A 21,987-nucleotide genomic window follows, 5' to 3' on the forward strand; every position below is an offset into this window, starting at 1 on the left:
CATGGTTTTAAGATCCCCCTCTATATCGTCTATCCATCTTTTATGGGCCCTTCCTTTTGTTCTATTTCCGGACTTCATTAAGTTGGAGGGTCCGAGAGAGCAACATTAGATTTTCATAGAACGTTGAATTGAAGTTTGACAGTGTTGCCATGTGCTTATAATGTATAATATGTTGCACGCTTCAAATATACAGAGAAAGCTTCGAATTCGAAAAGTACCTTTTTACATTATTCTATGGATTTTGATATTTTTTAATTTATGTGAAACACGAACGAATAAATATTTGTTGTTTATTTAGATATTAATTTCAGTTAATTACTAGAAATTTTTTTGTGGCAATTGCCCTGATAGATTCGTGGAGAGATTTGACAACAGAGTCACAACGTTTAAATTTGCGTTTGCCAGATTGCACAGATGTTCCGCAGATATACATTTTATGACTTTCTTTTTATTATTTTATTATTTGGAATTAATGTACCTGAATACTGAAATGCTCTTAGTTACTGAAAAGTGTTCACTTCGTCAGCACGCTATTTTTGTGTTTATTTTGTATTTTTTAAAATATTAAAATGCCTACAAGATGGTGATGACATAACATACGAAGAATACAGGGAAGCAATTTTAAAATTAAAAAATGGCAAGACTGCAGGACACGATAATATTAAGGCTGAGCTAATTAAATGTATGGAAGGAGAAGGATTACAATTACTATGGAAGATCATAAGGAGCTGTTGGCGTACCGGATGCATACCTAGAGATTGGACGCTTGCAACTATTCTACCATTACACAAAAAAGGCGATAAACATAAGTGTTCTAACTATAGAGGAATATCATTGTTGGTAGTTGCTAGTAAAATCTACGAAATAATACTAGAGAAAAAGCTGCGAGAAAAGATCGAGGCCACACTGGATGACAGCCAATGCGGCTTTAGGCCAGGGCGAGGTACAACCGATCTCATATTCACGGTGAGACAGTTATCAGAAAAAGCCCTAGAGCATAACAGTAAGTTGTATCTCTGTTTTGTGGACTTGGAAAAAGCATTTGATCGGGCGCCACGTAACAAGATCTGGGAAATATTAAACCGTAGAAATGTGAAACCGAAGTTAATCCAAGCAATAAAGAGTATATATAAATGTACACGTAATAATGTAAGAACGAACAATTGCTCATCTCTTCTACACAAGGACAGGTGTAAGACAAGGTGGTGTTCTGAGTCCTTTGTTATTTATCACTCTAATGGACGAAATTGCAAAAGAATGCAGGGGTAAGGTAAAAAGAACTAGGGTTGGGGTGTATAAACTTCAACAAGTTTGCGTGTCAGAGTTGATATATGCCGATGACCTGGTATTGTGGCAAAATCAGAAAAAGACTTGCAAGTAAATGTGAATGTTTGGAATGAAGCCTTTAACAAATTTGGGATGAGAATAAATATTGAAAAAACAGAAGCTTTAGTAATATCGAAAACACAAGAAAATATAAATGTTAAGTTGAATAATGAGACCATTACACAAGTTGAGGACTTCAAGTATCTAGGATCAACAATGAATGGGCAAGGAAATATAGAACCAGAGTAGATAAGTAAGGCCGTATCCCGCTCATCGTGAGCCAGAATCGGTATGCCGGTTTTCGCTCACCGTGGGAAAAAAGTGAGCCAGAATCGGTATGCCGGTTTTCGCTCACCGTGGGAAAAAAGTGAGCCAGAATCGGTATGCCGGTTTTCGCTCACCGTGGGAAAAAAGTGAGCCAGAATCGGTATGCGGGTTCTCGCTCACGATGAGCCATCAGGGTCCTTGGCATCGATGGACCATTCTGAACATGAGAAGAAGTGAAAGATCAACAATGACCAGAGGATCGTAAGAAGATTGTTGATTTTGAAAAGGCAACATGGCAATGACAATGGCCATTCTGAAAGTATATAAAAATGCTATATAATCATCATCATGACAATGGCCCATTCTTAACATGTATAAAAATGCAATATAATCATCATCATGACAATGGACCATTCTGGGATGAAGATCATGACAATGGACCATTCTAGGGTGAAGTACATAACAATGGGGCCATGCTTAACATGTATAATCATCATCATGACAATGGACCATTCTGGGATGAAGATCATGACAATGGGCCATTCTAGGGTGAAGTACATAACAATGGGCCATGCTTAACATGTATAAAAATGCAATATAATCATCATCAGCATGGCAATGGACCATTCTGGGATGAAGATTATGACAATGGACCATTCTGGGGTGAAGTACATGACAATGGACCATTCTGGGATGAAGAGCATGACAATGGACCATTCTGGGGTGAAGTACATGACAATGGTCCATTCTTGGATGAAGAGCATGACAATGGGCCATTCTGAACATGTATAAAATGTGAAATGCTATACGATCATCATATATAGAGATGAAAATATAATATTTGTACAAAATTACGAAAAATCAAACATTTTGAAATATTTACAAAAATATTTTAAGTTGTTTGTTAACATTCCGGATGTGGATGGTTGATAAGGAAAGAGTGCAGACGTTATTTTTGCAACAACAGGAATCCGTTAAAGATATGACAAACCACAATGCTAAAAGTCCGGATGTAAGAAACTGATAATACGTAGCCACAGTTGTTATTTGTGTAAATGTTATCGCATATTTTTAAAACCACAAGATCTTGTTTGTCATGTTTTTTGCAAAACATGGAAATCTTATCTCTGAAATGAACAACGTAACCGTGAGAATGTAAACATGTGATCACGTTCGTGCCGCGTGGGGGTAACGAGCTGCGGAATCCTTTAAAAAACGGAGCAGCGCAATTGCCAAAACGGCATTACAGCATATCTTCTTTGCTAATGATCCGATGTTGACGTATGGGGTGTCAAATGAAAGCGGTGGCGACACAGAAGCCAACTGTCAATTCTTCTTTTGTCAACGTTCAATATTAACTGTCAATTCTTCTTCTTCTTTTTCGTATAATGCCTAACAGAACATGACAGTGCCTAACGTGACGTAAAATAACGTGACGTAAAATAACGTGACGTAAAATAACGTGACGTAAAATAACGTGACGTAAAATACCGTGACGTAAAATAACGTGACGTAAAATAACGTGACGTAAAATAACGTGACATTTGAACGTGAATGATGTGACATTTACACGACGTTCGACGCAGGAGGTGTGCTCCAAAGTTGGAATTTATTGAGACATTTCACGCAGAACATGATCAGTACTAGTATGAATCCCATCGAGTACATACATAGGGTAATGGAATTTCAAAGTAAACTCAGCCTGTTAAATAAAGATATTAAATCATATGAGGATTTAAAACAAATTAATAGGCAATTCGATAGTCTGCATATTGAGGGGCAAACGTGGAGGTCTGAAGAGCAGCAGCAAGGTCTTTACGCCTTTAGAAAACTACCACAAGCTACATATCCGTTAAGACGTATTCAGCCTACACCATGGGAGCCAGCAACAACACCAACAGCGAGAATATGAAAAGTGAAATAGACAATGTCTTGTGTAATATTAGCATCTGTATTTATTTTAATTTTAAAAATTATTTTTGAAATTGTAAAAAGAAAATTTCAATCTTCATGTAATATAAGACTTGATCAGTAAATAAGGTGTTTAAATAAAAACAAAAAAAAATCTCTAAATTATTTATTTATACATAGAAAAAATTACAACGGTATTACAGTAGAAGAAAATCAGTGTCGTAGACGATCCACATTTCTTTCGGTGCATGAAAATAGTCCAACAGCGTGGCAGGGGTTTGTAGCAGGACCAACGTTTCCAGTAGCAAGAGGCGTACCATCAAACTTGCAAACATCAATAAGAAGGGGAAAAACTCCAAAAATGTGGCATTTCTTGCTTAAAAATTCGGCCTTTTGTTCTCCTCGGACATATATGTAATCAGCGGCATACAACAACTTGGTTTCAAGTATTTCATTTAGTTTGGACAATTCTACATCTCCATAAGTTTTTATTTCATGTTATATATTACAAAGTTATGTATAAAAAGAGCCAACTTTATTCAGTAAATATTTCAACTGTGTAATCAGGCTGTCATCTGGACAAGGAATTCCGAATAAGTTCCAATTAAATCTGCCAATTTCGATGATCTTCTTTGTAAATTCATTATATTTGTAATACGTGCTGCCATCTAGAAAGTATAAATGTCCATCTATATATTTAAATACCGATTTAACGGTGGTCGGTACTCCAGGGAATATGTCCTTTATAAGTCCTCTGCTAATGACTAGGTCTATTATGTCATCATATTCAATGAATGATGTATTGTCATACCATATATATGTCTTTCCTGTATGAGTCTGAAATACAACGTTTATCTCGGCATGGGGTGGTAATATAAACAGAGGTATATCTCTTGAAATAGTTATGCTGGGAAATGATACTGAGTACATAGTATTATTTGATGTAACAATTAAGTTACCAGCCGTATTCTGAAACACATACGAAATATTTCTTATTTGTTTAGGTAAATAAGTACTCAAATGTTCGGGATTATTCGGTACCATGTGACCATTTAGATCATTCTTCCATACAAATCCGTCATGTATTATATACATATAATGGTTCTTAAACTGAGGATCATATGCCAGAAAGAGAATATTAGGATATTCAATAGCACAAAAAGGCGGTGCAGTTTTCGTTGTTTGGTGAGGTATAATCTCGGTTGGTATAGGACGGGGTCTTGTAGTATGCACCCTCGATTTATGCGATCGAGTTGATGTACTAGCCTGTGTAGGAATATAAGATGTACTTTTTCGCGGTGTTGCCTGGGTTGATGCACTAGTTTGCTGTGTAGTAATATATGTACTTTTGCGTCCGTATAAAGCCTCCATACCGTTAATATCATCCTGAGTAATAGTGAGTAATTTATGTGAATACCAGGGATACATTACAGCATTCTTATCGTTACTATGCGATAAACCTAAACTGTGACCAATTTCGTGAAGAATAACCATAAAGAGATTGGCTGAATCATAATCTGTATCGTTCACATTATAACTCCATTTTTCATCCAAGTCTACATGTATTTCTACGCAAGTATCATTAATGAGGGGAAAATATGCATGTGCTAATTTTCCACCACGACCATCAAACTGCTGTCCACACTCTCGGTTACCCATACAGTTGGAGCGAAAATAATGCTTTCCTTTAACGGCTGTTATAGTGATATCTGGTGTCGGAACAGGAAGAGTTACTCTGCTAAAATGCAAATTTGAAACATCTTCCCACATTTTAAAGGCTCGTTCAACTATTTGAATTATATGGTGCGCTCGATCAGCCTGAGGAAAATACCATCGTAGATTATGTTTATACCATTTTCCAGTAAGAGAGTAATCGTTTTCACCAGTTTGGCATCGAGGTTTTTGCATTAATGCTATGGTATCATCGTTTAATGTACCATCAACATATAAATTATATCGTTCTTGGAAATGTAGGAGCGTTGTATTGAAATCTGCTAGAGAACCATTTTCTATATACCCATACTGATGAAAAAACCTCATAGCATCGTCTTCGGAAAAGGCGTCGGTTGCTGCTATAAAACGCAGGAGTAGCATACACATGAAAAACACCTCCATCATTGTTTACATACAAAAATAGACTAACCTATATTTGTGTAAGCATCAATTTATATATAATCCCATAAAACATATGATAGAGTGCCAAAGTGGTCTTATACATAACATGTTGTTAAAACAGACGTCATAACGTAATTTGTCATTCAAAATCCTGTAATTTGAGGTGCTACATGATAAGATTCTACATATAATGCGAATAATATAAGATAGAGGGTCAAAGAGGCGTTATACGTGACATGTTGTTAAAACAGACATCACAACGTAATTTGTCATTCAAAATCCTGTAATTTGAGGTGTCATACGATGAGATTCACCATACAATGCTAATAATAAACGATAATGTGTCAAAAGGGCGTTATACATGACATGGCGTTAAAACAGACACCACAACGTAATTCATCATTCAAAATCCTTTAATTTGATGGGTCACACATTGATTTCTGATTATCCATTCCAAAGATACATGGTACATTGCCATAACGGCCTAAGGGATAACTTGGTTGAACTGTAAATGCTTATTTATTGTTATTGACGTTAAAACAAAGCCATTAGCATAGAAAAATCTCTTATCGCAGTTTGATCTCTAGCAAATCCTAATTCGCTCAATTTTGCACCAAGTGCTCCGTGCAAAATATCAGTAGAAAGGTATTTTCATGTATATTAAGAAAATCACTGACCAAGTGTGTTACGGTCATTATTTATGACTAAAACGATAAATTCTCACTACTCTCATACTAATACACATTATATCTATATAAAATTTATCTGGAAATATGGAGGTCTGGATGCTGTCAAATGTGCTCACGAAGAGGAAGAAGAGGAAGCATTCGAAATGCATCAACGCATTCTTCGTATATCCTAGGCCGAACGTCACCAACATAAAATGAATGTTTTAAAAAAAATATCATATTTGTACAAAACTAATAATCAAAGACTTGGAATTATTTTTATATAAATATTTTAAATAAAAATATGTTTAAACAAAGTGTTTGTTACCAGCACCGGATGTAGTCAGATGATAACATGTAACCACAGATATTAGTATTATAAACTGTTATCAGTATTCGTTAACCGCAAAAATTATGTTTTTCCAGGTTTTGGTTGTATTTAATAAAAATAAAAGACAACATATTTAATAATAATACCATTTATGTTTTACATGCAATCTGTTAAATCATTCTAATTTTATAATAAAATACATATTCTCTTAAAGCTAAACTTAACAAAGTATCTGGAAAAATAGCACAATATGCGTTAAAGGCTTCAACTGGGCCATACAAAGAGTCTTTGACACACAAATTTTTCTTAATGAAAGTTGAAATGTTTATATAGTATTCGCGAAATTGTAAACTCTTCAACAGCACCACTTTATGGGATATTATGCTCTGGTCCGCTTCTATAAGTTGAATGACATCGTTTTCCCATAAAAAATATTCGACTCCAAATTTCTCAATGGTTACTAACTTTACATTCTCCATCACCAATTGTCGTAGTGTGTAGAAATTACCGCACTTTAATTCGATGGGGTCATACTCATCGGCAAAAGTAGGTAGGTCTGCTTGGAAAAAATCAACCAGTCTTTCTTTAAGCCACTCAATTATGGTTGCCCACTCGTTTGTGTGTAAACTGATTTTGTTACAAGTACCATGACGATACAGCATGATGGATGGTGAAAAATCTCGAGCTGGAGATAATCCAATTTTGATGTTGAAAGAGCTCATTGGATAGGTAGATTCTAATAAATAATATGGCTCATTTGTGGCAGCTTCTTCAAATTTTGCCAATACGCGATCTAATTCAGCGTCAGGACTGGGTGGCTGACTGTCATCATCATCATATTCTACACTAAATGATTGACTATCGTAGCCGCTATCTTGAGAACACATGGTGCTGTAACTGAATATGCCGCTGTCAGGAGAACTCATCAGGTCTGTTGGAACTACGTATACAGGTTCGTTGTTGAGAGAATTTATACTGTTCCCTTCCCCCACTCTTGCGGGCAATCCTTTTCCAAAAATGTATTGCTACGCGGCGGATTAAAAGGTAGATCCTTAAACTACATCTGAACTATTGATCCAACTGTTGTGTTTGCTATCCAGTCCTAGCCATTTAACATACATCTTGGTGCCTTTTCGTCTAAGTACTTTTTCAGCCAAGTAAATGTCGGGATTTTTCGTTTTCTGCAATTCTTCTTCGTAAAACCCACCGCTAATCGGCGCACCTTGCATGTCTTCTAGCAAATACGTTATGGGATTTGTTATCTTCACTTGTACAATTTTAAATAATTCTGTAGTCCAATTGGGTGTGTAGGCCTTTTCAAAGAAATGTTTTGCCTTTGATACACGTACAATATCACCAACTTTAAATTTTCGCGGGCCGGCAATCTTTAAGTAACTATAACTTTTGTGTAAAATAGCTTTTTCGTTGGATTTGTTGACCTGAGATGGTTTGAATCCCGTTTTACTGTGCTTCGTATTGTTGTATTCCTCGGTGATTATCGGTAGGACATCCAGCCATTTGTATGATCCATGTAAACTAAAATATTTGTACAACTTTGCTTTCAACGTTCTAATAACTCTTTCACAAATGGCAGCCTTTTTAATCGTGTAGGTGCTGTAATGATTAATTTCGTGTTTTTTCATTAAATTTTGAAATTTTTTGTTGTAAAATTCGGTTCCCTGATCGGATTGTAGGTTCTTCGGCACTCGTCGAGTATGGGCGAGAATATCCGAAAATGTCCGAGTAATTTCCTCACCGGTTTTAGTCTTTAGAGGACGTGTCCAAACAAACTTTGAAAAACAATCAATGACAACTAGTATTAGTTTGTAATTTTTATTCTGGTGCGCATAAGGACGCATTTCAGCCAAATCCATCTGCCACAAGTCATCGAGTCCTTTGATTATTGTTCGGCGACGAGGATAGTTTTTGCGTGCATGTTTATGCAATTCGTTCACCACCTGTTCTTTAGACATTCTTATATACGACTTTCAATTGCTTTTAGGCGAGTATCTATATTCATCGAATGAAGATTGTCTACTACACCTTGTAATGCTGCGTTCATTTCTTTTATCGTCTTCTCCATCCGGTCTACTTTCAACGAATTTTTTGCAACTTTATCTGCAGCCATGCTAACGTTTTTATCTATATCATCCGAATTGTTGATGATGTCTTGTTTAATTGTAGCAAGAGTACCATTAATTTCGTTTATTTTAATTTGCATCGAAGCGTCATGTGTCTGTAGAATGGGAATTGTAGTTTTATGAAGCTCTTTTCTTACTTCATTAAGGCCGACGGTTAAATCCTGTATATCATTAGTTTTTTGCTGCAACAACTTATTTACATTATTCTCCGTATCCTTTTTTACTGTATTCAAATCATCTTTGATTATTTTTTGCAACTTTTGCTCGAGAAGTGGGACTGTGATTTTATGAAGCTCTTTTCTTACTTCATTTAGTCCGATGGCTAAATTATGTATATCATCAGTTTTTTGCTCCAATATCACACCATGTGCTTGAATTAATGGCAGGTGTACGTTACGCAACTCCATTATTTGAGCATCAACGTATTTTTTCGTTGCAGCATCACCATTTTCCGATGGGTCCTTAACATTACAAATTTTTACATGTTCGGCATTAATATTACCGTCAGAAGTATGTGGAAATGTAACTCGCATCACCTTTTGGGCGCTACCACCACCACCACGAGAATGATGACCGAATTTGTCGACGCTCATAATGGAAATGATGTTGTCATTCCCAGTTACTCTATTATATTAGCTTCTTTTAGTTCATTGATGATAGCCACGATTTCGTTGTCGTGAGATGTGTTGCCGGCGTCTTTTGAAGCCACCAAGAGTTTCAGCCGATCAACTAACTCATTGACGTCATCCCAATAAATATACTCTAAGGGTGCAGCGTTGTATGTTAAACGAGAGTCATCCAACCCCGTTCCTGTGACCGTAGATGAAGATGCTGACCGAGCTGTTTTCGTTCTGGGTTCAAGTTCTTTTTGTGATCGAGTTGCATGCTTTTTCATTGTTGTCTCAGATGGTTTGAATAGAGGTTTAATAATTGCATGGTATTTTTCTCCGCTGGAACCTTTAAGACGTCCTAAGGCATCCAGATGAATTTCTGTGTTAATCAACAGTGTTTTATACTTTTGTAAATCGTCTTCATTATACTGTTCTGGGCTGGCATAAAATAACAGGTGGTATAGGCCTGGCGTACCACCTAACCTACGTTCTTCAAAATCACGTTCTCCAATTATTACTATGTCTCCATTGGTTTTGTCAAAGTTTATTCGACGTTTTCCCAATATCCATCCACTAATAGCATCATAAAATGGACCATAGTTTCTATCGATTTTGTCATCTTTTCTCAAATATTCTTTTATGTACTTGTGACTTAGTGGAGGATAGCGGCCGATAAATTCTTCTGTAGCATCCATCGGAATCTCGTTAGAACCGGAGAGTGGCTCTTGAATAATGTTTTCATCAGGTGTCGCTATATCGGGTGCATCAAGAAATACATCCTCCTCATCCTGCTCCTCCTTTTTCACCTCTTCTTTATTAACTTGTCTAAACTTGTTATCGATAGCATGATGTAACGTTTTTGATGATTGAGCAATATCCTTGAGAGGTGTCGAGATTGGTTTAAAAAGTTTATTTAGTGACTCATCTCGTTCAGTCTTGCCTAATTTCAATGCCAAATATTTCTTGCGAATTGCTCTAGCCAACTCGGCGACTTTCTTCTTGCGCATGGCAATGGCAACCGTATCATCTGACATTTTGTTGACGACTAAACAATTAGCTTACAATTTTATATATTTATCAAATCCTTTGCGGTATCGGCCATTGTTGAGGGCAAAATCTTTCATAATTACCAGCGTGCCATACCTGTCACGCCAACATTCTGAACACATTTTTTTAAATTGATCAAATGACACGTCTGGTGATACGTGTTTATCAAATATATGTTTTAAATTTATCTCGTCTTGCTTGAATAATACAATCATGTTACAATTGTCTCTTATTAGCTGCTTCGGTATTTTTGAATATGTTTGGCATAAATAGGCGGCATCGATATCTTTATGTCTGCACATGGAATAATACTCGCGAATCTTCTGCTGTCCATCACATGCAACATCGTCAAATAAGAACACGGAGTTTGGTTGAGCTTCGTTGGGATCAATAATTTCATCATTGTCTTTGAATGGAAAATACCCAACACCTTTAACTTGCGCTATTACATCTTGCAGTAGTTGGTATTTCGGTTGAAAGAGGGATTTCGAATAAACATAGACATTTTTGAATTTGGCGCCATTTGGATTACATAAAAGTGATAGCATGATGTTAGTTTTTCCACATCCGCTTGGACCACAAATAATGGCTCTGAATGAGTTTGGTAATAATTTTCCATGTTTACTGGTTGTCACTTTCTGGACAATGTCTAGATTATCAATTGGCAGCGTCTGCTCTTGTTGAACGACCTTCATCGTGTGACATGTGTAGTAAATAAGTACGGCAATATATTATAGATGTCGCCACTTGCATGTCATCAGTCCAATGTTGGTCTTCGAAGGAGGCGGTCTCTTGAACACTCTCATTAATAAACTGCCGATTGAGCTTCATATTCCTGGTGGTTATCAGTATTGTGGGCCTGGAACAAAACTAAAAAAACGTCTTGCACGCGGAGATCCAGGAATTAATCCATTAGACGCAGCTTGTAAACAGCACGATATCGCTTATTCGCATCATACATCTCTCGAAGAACGTCACAAGGCTGATAAAGAATTGGAAGATAGGGCTTGGGAGCGATTCAAGTCTAAGGACGCTAGTTTTGGTGAAAAAAGTGCTGCTTTAATTGTAACCGGTGGAATGAAAACCAAAAGAAAGTTGGGAATGGGATGTCCTCATCATCGTGGAAGAAAGGGACGTTATTCTTTCAATCGAGATGTTGTCTCACAAATCACAAAGTCCATGAAGAGAGGAGCATCGTTAAGAGATACTGCTTTGACGGCTGTACGAATAGCAAAATCGGTAATTAAAAGACTTGGTGGTCGCAAAGAAATTGATGTCCCACGAGTATTGCCACTAAAATCTGGAGGTTTCCTACCCCTCATACCTCTATTTGCCGGTCTTTCTGCTTTGGGGGCTTTAGCCGGTGGTGCAGCTGGGGTGGCGAAGACTGTGGTTGACGCAAAGAATGCTCAAAAGAAATTGGATGAAGACATACGTCATAACAAGGCGATGGAACACATCGGATCAGGTCTGTACCTGCGTAAGAAAACCAGAGGTGGATTTGGCTTGTATTTGAAAAAAAACTTCCAATAAAGCTACCCAATCGTCCGCTGTACGACTTGGACATTGCACATTACGCAAAAATGCTTAAAATACTACATTTTCGAGGAGTTTTCATGAATGACACTCTGCCTAGAGACGGTCCTCGACAGCGAGAATGTGCAATAGTTAACTTGGATGTGTCAACACATAACGGAACACATTGGGTAGCATATAGAAAGACAAACGATGACGTAGAGTATTTCGATTCATTTGGTAATCTGAAGCCGACCAAAGAACTTGTGAAATATTTGGGTGCACGTGCCAGAATTTTCTACAATAATCATCAGTATCAAACTTATAATCAAATCATTTGTGGACATTTATGCTTAAAGTTTTTATATAATGGAGCATATTAAAGGCATGGAACTGCTTATGGATCACATGTTTCACAAAAAACGTTTTGAGGAATTCAGTAAAGAAGAACTACAATTAATACCGCTAGATTATATTATACGAACTGTAGAACCTATAGAATTGTTATATATATGGCATAAATTGCCGGGAGAATATCGAGGAGAATGGAACTTGCAGATACTACTTCCGTGCTTCGTACATTACAACAGGCCAGATTGGAGGACTCACTGGGATGGGCCAGCCAATTCTCAAGCATCTTGCCATTTATGTAAACTTGCTTTGGAACAAATAAAAAATATGCGAACATAAAATTGATTTTTATTCAACTATATATATATATATATATATATATATATATATATATATATATATATATATATATATATATATATATATATATATATATATATATATATATATATATATATATATATAGTGATTTTTTGAATAACGGCAATTCGGTCAGATGAAATAAAACTCTATTTGTTCTAGGTCTCAATATTTCGTCACTATTTGGTGACTTCTTCAGGAGAAAACTGTAAATTTATTAAGATTAGATATGGACAAAAGACAAAACATTTCATTACTTACAACTATAATATAAGAACAAATGATAACAAAATCATATTAGATTGGTATCAAAAAGATACTGCATCCGGCAGATTTATAAATTATTATTCGAATCATCCTAGAAATCAAAAATTTAACACAATCATATCCATGAAAAATCGGATAACGACAATTTGTAATCGAAGTTTCTTAGATATCAATCTTAATAAACTTTTTGAAATGTTTTTGAACAATGGCTACCCAAAACACATTTTAAAAAAACTTATTTATAACACCAACTCATCTAATAGACCTTTGATTAATAATCCACAGCCAGTTATTTACAAAAAAATACCTTATGTCCAAAATTTAACAGACCAGATTGTCCCACTTTTCAAAATTTTTCCCAACATCAAATTAGTTAAGTACAATCCACTTCTAAATTCAATGTTGTTCTCAAAAACTAAAGCTAATACTCCAAATACATTAAAGAGCAACATAATTTACAAAATAAATTGCATTGAATGTCAAGGTTGTTATATTGGTCAAAGTAAACAGTGGCTTAAGCAACGCGTCACTCAACATAAAAGTGACTGCAACATCAAAAAAAAAACTGTTGTGCCTTAGTAGATCACCACTTAAATACAGGACATAAATTTGATTTTAATAATGTAAAAATTTTGGAACAAGTTGACAACTATAAAAAACGACTCTTCCTTGAGATGGTACATATTAACAAAACTCCAGAATCAATTAATTATAAGACTGACACTAACCATTTGAGTAATATCTACTGTAATATTCTAAGTAATTCATAACATTCTTTCCCAAAATTTAAAAAATACAAACAAATTACTCAATTAATCTACTAACAATGAATCTACCTTATTTTTATTCAAGTTCTGAATACCAGTCTTACACTAACTCATTACGTACCATCGATTACATTTTATAGTCAATTTAAAATACTTCAAGTCCTTTTTCATTTGTCTACTATTACCTTTCCACCTTAAAATTTCGCAAATACTTTTTCTTGTTTACTTTGACGTATTCACTAAAAAAAAAAAAAAAAAAAAAATTTTTTCAATATTAGACAATATTCTATTAACATAAAATATATTGCAGTTACCATAATTCCGAAATATATGTCAAAATAACATCAGTCATTTCTCAAGTCAATGTTCAATATAATATGTTAAACGAATTTAAATTATCACTCTTATAGTTGTAAGTAATGAAATGTTTTGTCTTTTGTCCATATCTAATCTTAATAAATTTACAGTTTTCTCCTGAAGAAGTCACCAAATAGTGACGAAATATTGAGACCTAGAACAAATAGAGTTTTATTTCATCTGACCGAATTGCCGTTATTCAAAAAATCACTATTTAACACAGTACGGTCGAAAATATTTGTACAAATATATATATATATATATATATATATATATATATATATATATATATATATATATATATATATATATATATATATATATATATATATATATATTGTACAAATATTATCGACCGTACTGTGCTAAATAGTAATGTTTGAATAACGGCAATTCGGTCAGTTGAAAGAAAACTCTATTTGTTTTAAGTCTCAATATTTCGTCACTATTTGGTGACTTCTTCAGGAGAAAACTGCAAATTTATTAATATTAGACATGGACAAACTTAAATATTTCGATACTTACAACTATAAGAGTAAAAATTTAAATTTCTTTAACATTATTTTGAAAATTGATTTAGAAAATGACAGATTTTATTTTGACTTATTGGGGAGTTATGGTAACTGCAATATATTTTATATTAATAGAATGTTATCTGATATATATATATATATATATATACATAATTTACAAAATAAATTGCATTGGATGTCAAGGTTGTTATATTGGTCAAAGTAAACAATGGCTTAAGCAACGTGTCACTCAACATAAAAGTGACTGCAATATAAGAAAAAACTGTTGTGCCTTAGTAGATCACCACATAAATACAGGACATAAATTTGATTTTAATAATGTAAAAATATTGGAACAAGTTGATAATTATAAAAAGCGACTTTTCCTTGAGATGGTACATATTAACAAAACTCCAGAATCAATTAATTATAAGACTGACACTAACCATTTAAGTAATATCTACTGTAATATTCTAACTAATACATAACATTTAAATAAACAAATTACCCAATTTATCTTCTAATAGTTAATCTACCTCAATTTTATTTAAATTTCTAAATACCAGTCTTACACTAACTCATGAAGTACCATCAATTAAATTTTATAAATCAATTTAACTTACTCTAGGTCCTTTCTAAGTTTTCTACTATTACCTTTCCACCTTAAAATTTCGTAAATGTATAATTTCCGTTTTTACTTTGACCTATTCACTAAAAATTGTATATATCAGATAACATTCTATTAATATAAAATATATTGCAGTTACCATAACTCCCCAATAAGTCAAAATAAAATCTGTCATTTTCTAAATCAATTTTCAAAATAATGTTAAAGAAATTTAAATTTTTACTCTTATAGTTGTAAGTATCGAAATATTTAAGTTTGTCCATGTCTAATATTAATAAATTTGCAGTTTTCTCCTGAAGAAGTCACCAAATAGTGACGAAATATTGAGACTTAAAACAAATAGAGTTTTCTTTCAACTGACCGAATTGCCGTTATTCAAACATTACTATATATATATATATATATATATATATATATATATATATATATATATATATATATATATATATATATATATATATATATATAACCTATTAATCTATTGGCATGAATCAGTCATCATGTCGCAGTTGTTGAGAGTAGTTAGTACCAATTATACATTTTCATTTCAACCTTTCACACCAATCGTGTTGGATCCGAACAAAGATTATGAAATAGCTCTTCGTGCCTTTCATTCCTACAACAGTATACCAAACCTTGAAAATAACAAGTTTTATTACTACAATGACAAAAACCAATTGACAAAATTTGATTTTCCCGATGGATGTTATGAAATTGTCGATATTGAAGAATACATACAAAAGAAACTGGGTGCTGACAATGAGCTTCGACCGGAAACGATATTTAGTCTAAAACCTAACCACAACACGTTACAGTGCCAAATATTCAGCAAATATAAGATTTCGTTTAAGCAACCAGATAGTCTTGGCACCATATTAGGATTTTCTCCGGCAATACTTCCTCCCGGCAAAACATATTCTTCAGATCTACCTGTTAGGATTATTAAAGTATCTAGCATACGCTTTGAATGCAACATTAGTACCGGAGCCTTCGACGGTAACCGACCTGCTCACACGATCTACGAATTTGTCATACAATCGAACCCTGGGTACGCAATTGACGAAACTCCTCACAATTTGTTGTATTTACCAGTTGTGCCGCAGCGTGAACTTACCAATATCACAGTCTTGGCTCTCGATCAAGAAGGACGACCTGTGAACTTTAGAGGAGAAGAGAGCACATTGGTGTTGGAACTTAGATCACGAGGGAAATGGGATTAGTAATAAGACCATCTACTACTCAAAGAACGTCATTAGTTGTGCAGCAGTCTAAGCGGCAACATCTTACGTTCGCAAACAAATTGTTTTTACAATCACTTGGTTTTAAACTACAAAAATGACAACAATGTATGGAAAACGAGCACATTCAGACAGCGTAGTAATGCCTCCAATATTTGATATTTATCGTAAGCCAATCTTTGATGAATCGATTCGAAAGGCTGAATACCGAACTTATGCACCATTCATCAAATCATTCAACTGCAATGATATTGTTGAATTTAGCATTAATCAAGTTGACTCGTTTTTTGCAATGAGCGAAACCCTGTTATGCATTAAAGGATCACTGGAAATAACTGGAAATGGCGATGTCAAACTAGCAAATAATGTGGGTGCCTTCCTTTTCGATTCGTGTACGTACAGCGAAAGCGCAAGGGAGATGGAAACAGTGCGGGATCCTGGCATCGTAAGTGCTGTACGTGCCATGACATGTTATACTCAAGAAGATTCTAATTATATGGTTATGGCTGGATGGAATTACCCTAAGGACCCAATTCTTAACGATACTTCATTCAACATACAGATGCCTCTTAAGCACATTTTTAACATTTTCAACGATTATCCAATGATTACGTGTGGTCGTCAAACAATAAGACTAGTTCGAGCTCGAAACGACAACGATTGCATTGTCATTAAAGAAAAACAAAACGCTGACAAAACTACAACTGTTACAACCGCCAAGATTAAAATTACCAACATTGAACTCAGAGTGAAGCACATATTTCCCAATGACGAAATTAAATTGGAACTCATGAAATCCATTCAACAAGATCAGCCCATAGTTATTCCATTTAGAAAGTGGGAATTACACGAATTGCCTGCCATTACCAAAGGTGCTAGGCGTGAAGTTTGGGCTGTTAAAACTAGCACATCCGTTGAAAGACCACGTTATGTCATTGTTTTCTTTCAAACAGGCAAACGTAACACAATCACATCTGATCCCACATTATTTGACAATGTCAGCATCCAAAGTATTAGATTATCGTTAAATGGAGAATACTGGCCAAACGAGAGAATGCAGTTGGATTTTAGCAAAACTGACTACAACGAGGCCTATTTCAACTATACCGAATTTTACCCAAGCTACATACATTCCCAACACAAACGACCTCTACTTGATTTCTTAGCTTTTAAGAATCGTGCATTGTTCGTTATCGATTGCTCGAAACAAGAAGAAAGCATGAAAGCATCCACCGTTGACGTAAAACTCGATATTGAAGCGTCTACTGGCTTTCCCGCCAACACCAAGGCCTATTGTATTATTATTCACGACTGTGTAATGGAGTACTTCCCTCTCACCGAAATTGTAAAAAGTCTAACTTAGATGCATAAAGTGTCATTAGTACACGAGCAGTCATCATGAGAGTAGCATTCGTAGATATTCAGGGATTCGATGTGGACGGGTGGTTTGTTCCCAAAGAACTAACCATCGAAATAGGTTTTAAACGAAGCCATTACATATTTTTACCTCCGAAACCATTCAATGCGCTAAGTAATGAGGATAAGAAGACTGCATCATACGTGGAGAAAAAACTGCTTGGTATTCGGTATTCTGATGGAGATGTAGAATTGTCCAAACTAAATGAAATACTTGAAACCAAGTTGTTGTATGCCGCTGATTACATATATGTCCGAGGAGAACAAAAGGCCGAATTTTTAAGCAAGAAATGCCACATTTTTGGAGTTTTTCCCCTTCTTATTGATGTTTGCAAGTTTGATGGTACGCCTCTTGCTACTGGAAACGTTGGTCCTGCTACAAACCCCTGCCACGCTGTTGGACTATTTTCATGCACCGAAAGAAATGTGGATCGTCTACGACACTGGTTTTCTTCTACTGTAATACCGTTGTAATTTTTTCTATGTATAAATAAATAATTTAGAGATTTTTTTTTGTTTTTATTTAAACACCTTATTTACTGATCAAGTCTTATATTACATGAAGATTGAAATTTTCTTTTTACAATTTCAAAAATAATTTTTAAAATTAAAATAAATACAGATGCTAATATTACACAAGACATTGTCTATTTCACTTTTCATATTCTCGCTGTTGGTGTTGTTGCTGGCTCCCATGGTGTAGGCTGAATACGTCTTAACGGATATGTAGCTTGTGGTAGTTTTCTAAAGGCGTAAAGACCTTGCTGCTGCTCTTCAGACCTCCACGTTTGCCCCTCAATATGCAGACTATCGAATTGCCTATTAATTTGTTTTAAATCCTCATATGATTTAATATCTTTATTTAACAGGCTGAGTTTACTTTGAAATTCCATTACCCTATGTATGTACTCGATGGGATTCATACTAGTACTGATCATGTTCTGCGTGAAATGTCTCAATAAATTCCAACTTTGGAGCACACCTCCTGCGTCGAACGTCGTGTAAATGTCACATCATTCACGTTCAAATGTCACGTTATTTTACGTCACGTTATTTTACGTCACGTTATTTTACGTCACGTTATTTTACGTCACGTTAGGCACTGTCATGTTCTGTTAGGCATTATACGAAAAAGAAGAAGAAGAATTGACAGTTAATATTGAACGTTGACAAAAGAAGAATTGACAGTTGGCTTCTGTGTCGCCACCGCTTTCATTTGACACCCCATACGTCAAAATCGGATCATTAGCAAAGAAGATATGCTGTAATGCCGTTTTGGCAATTGCGCTGCTCCGTTTTTTAAAGGATTCCGCAGCTCGTTACCCCCATGCGGCACGAACGTGATCACATGTTTACATTCTCACGGTTACGTTGTTCATTTCAGAGATAAGATTTCCATGTTTTGCAAAAAACATGACAAACAAGACCTTGTGGTTTTAAAAATATGCGATAACATTTACACAAATAACAACTGTGGCTACGTATTATCAGTTTCTTACATCCGGACTTTTAGCATTGTGGTTTGTCATATCTTTAACGGATTCCTGTTGTTGCAAAAATAACGTCTGCACTCTTTCCTTATCAACCATCCACATCCGGAATGTTAACAAACAACTTAAAATATTTTTGTAAATATTTCAAAATGTTTGATTTTTCGTAATTTTGTACAAATATTATATTTTCATCTCTATATATGATGATCGTATAGCATTTCACATTTTATACATGTTCAGAATGGCCCATTGTCATGCTCTTCATCCAAGAATGGACCATTGTCATGTACTTCACCCCAGAATGGTCCATTGTCATGCTCTTCATCCCAGAATGGTCCATTGTCATGTACTTCACCCCAGAATGGTCCATTGTCATAATCTTCATCCCAGAATGGTCCATTGCCATGCTGATGATGATTATATTGCATTTTTATACATGTTAAGCATGGCCCATTGTTATGTACTTCACCCTAGAATGGCCCATTGTCATGATCTTCATCCCAGAATGGTCCATTGTCATGATGATGATTATACATGTTAAGCATGGCCCCATTGTTATGTACTTCACCCTAGAATGGTCCATTGTCATGATCTTCATCCCAGAATGGTCCATTGTCATGATGATGATTATATTGCATTTTTATACATGGTAAGAATGGGCCATTGTCATGATGATGATTATATAGCATTTTTATATACTTTCAGAATGGCCATTGTCATTGCCATGTTGCCTTTTCAAAATCAACAATCTTCTTACGATCCTCTGGTCATTGTTGATCTTTCACTTCTTCTCATGTTCAGAATGGTCCATCGATGCCAAGGACCCTGATGGCTCATCGTGAGCGAGAACCCGCATACCGATTCTGGCTCATCGTGAGCGAGAATCCGCATACCGATTCTGGCTCACTTTTTTCCCACGGTGAGCGAAAACCGGCATACCGATTCTGGCTCACTTTTTTCCCACGGTGAGCGAAAACCGGCATACCGATTCTGGCTCACTTTTTTCCCACGGTGAGCGAAAACCGGCATACCGATTCTGGCTCACGATGAGCGGGATACGGCCTTACTTATCTATCTACAACGTAAAATAACGTGACGTAAAATAACGTGACGTAAAATAACGTGACGTAAAATAACGTGACGTCAGATAAAAATTTTCCCACGCTGTCAAAATTTTCCCACGCCAAGGTGACCCATACTCTGCTAACCAGAAATAAACAGCAGGGTAATGAGTGCAACAAAATTATACTATGCACTAAATAAAAGTTTTATTAGGAAGAAAGAAGTAAGCCTGAAAACAAAAATGAAAGTATTTCAAACCGTATACGAGCCGGTGCTACTCTACGGTAGTGAAACGTGGACAGTGAACGACAACATCCGTAGTAAAATCCAAGCATGCGAAATGCGATATTTACGTGCGGTATCCGGGGTGACCAGACGTGATCGTATAAGAAATGAAGACATACGTGATAAGATGCGGTGTTGGAAGGACCTTAGACAGACTTGAAACGAAACAGTTATCGTGGTTCGGACATATGGCGAGAATGAGTGAAGGTAGAACTGTAAAGAGGGTATGGAAAGCGGCATCTGACAACAAACGAAGAAGAGGCAGGCCAGCAAGAACGTGGAATGCAAATATTGGAAAGGCTTGCGGAAAAAGAAATATTGGGTGGAGAGAAGCAGAAAGACTAGCTACCGACCGAAAGGCATGGAGACGTCTCATTTCTCCACTTACCTCGACACCGTAAGGTACAAGAGGACGGCTTAAGTAAGTAAGTAAGTAAAATGCCTACAACTATATTGTATCACGTGAAAGACTTATAAGTAGTCCTTTTACCCATATAAATAGCTACAACTTCCATTTTAGACAAATTATTTTTGCTAATAGTACTGTGGACTTGTATATCTGTATTTTCACTTGCATATATTCTGGAGCCTGTTTTTTAATATTTCTGTGGACTTGTATATCTGTTTTCAGTTTCATATATTCTGAAGTCTGTTATTATTTATGGTAGGGGAGCCCAAGCGGGGATTTTTGCAGTTACTCGAGCACGTCAGATTATCATATGGGGAGAAACCTGGTACACTGCAGATGTATTACCTCTACCATATATTGGGTCTTAACACAGGGGAGTTCGTTAAGGGGGCCCGAAAAAAAAATCTATCCTTAAAAAAACTCGAAATTGTCAGATTAAGATAAGGTAAGTTAAGTATATGCAAAAGAGTGTATATTTCAAAAATCTGGCGATTTGAGCCGGGCGTAAGGAAATGGGTGAGCCCCAAAGTTTCACAAGAAAAAAGCGAATATTTCGCGAAATTAATGACAGATCGAAAAACTAAAAAATATGTGCTCAATATTTTTTAAAAATCTATCGAATGATACCAAACACGACTTCCCACGGAGAGGAATGGGGGGCAAATTTAATATTTTAAATACGAATCCCGCGATATTTCGCGAAATGAACATCAGATCGAAAAACTGTAAAATACACTTAATTAATATTTTTTGAAAAATCTATCGGATGGAATCAAACACAACCTCCCCCCACTTTTTCTTGCAGATTTGGATTCCTTACGTAAAAATAAGTAACTTTTATTCAAAACATTTTTTCGAATTATGGATAGATGGCGTTATAGTCGGAAAAAACGATTGTTGGAAATGAAAA

General features: G+C 35.5%; 1 protein-coding gene and 1 long non-coding RNA gene across 2 annotated transcripts in view; one reads left to right on the forward strand and one right to left on the reverse strand.

Moving 5' to 3' along the window:
- Positions 1-21,987, reverse strand: part of LOC114345109 (uncharacterized) — a 495,244-nt gene that overhangs the window by 343,305 nt on the left and 129,952 nt on the right. The gene's annotated exons all lie outside the window — the stretch shown is intronic.
- The window catches only part of LOC126880280 (uncharacterized), a 42,567-nt gene that overhangs the window by 476 nt on the left and 20,104 nt on the right, over positions 1-21,987 (forward strand). The window lies entirely within an intron of this gene.

The sequence above is a fragment of the Diabrotica virgifera genome, chromosome 2 (genome assembly GCF_917563875.1).
Source record: "Diabrotica virgifera virgifera chromosome 2, PGI_DIABVI_V3a".
Classification (NCBI taxonomy): domain Eukaryota; kingdom Metazoa; phylum Arthropoda; class Insecta; order Coleoptera; family Chrysomelidae; genus Diabrotica; species Diabrotica virgifera.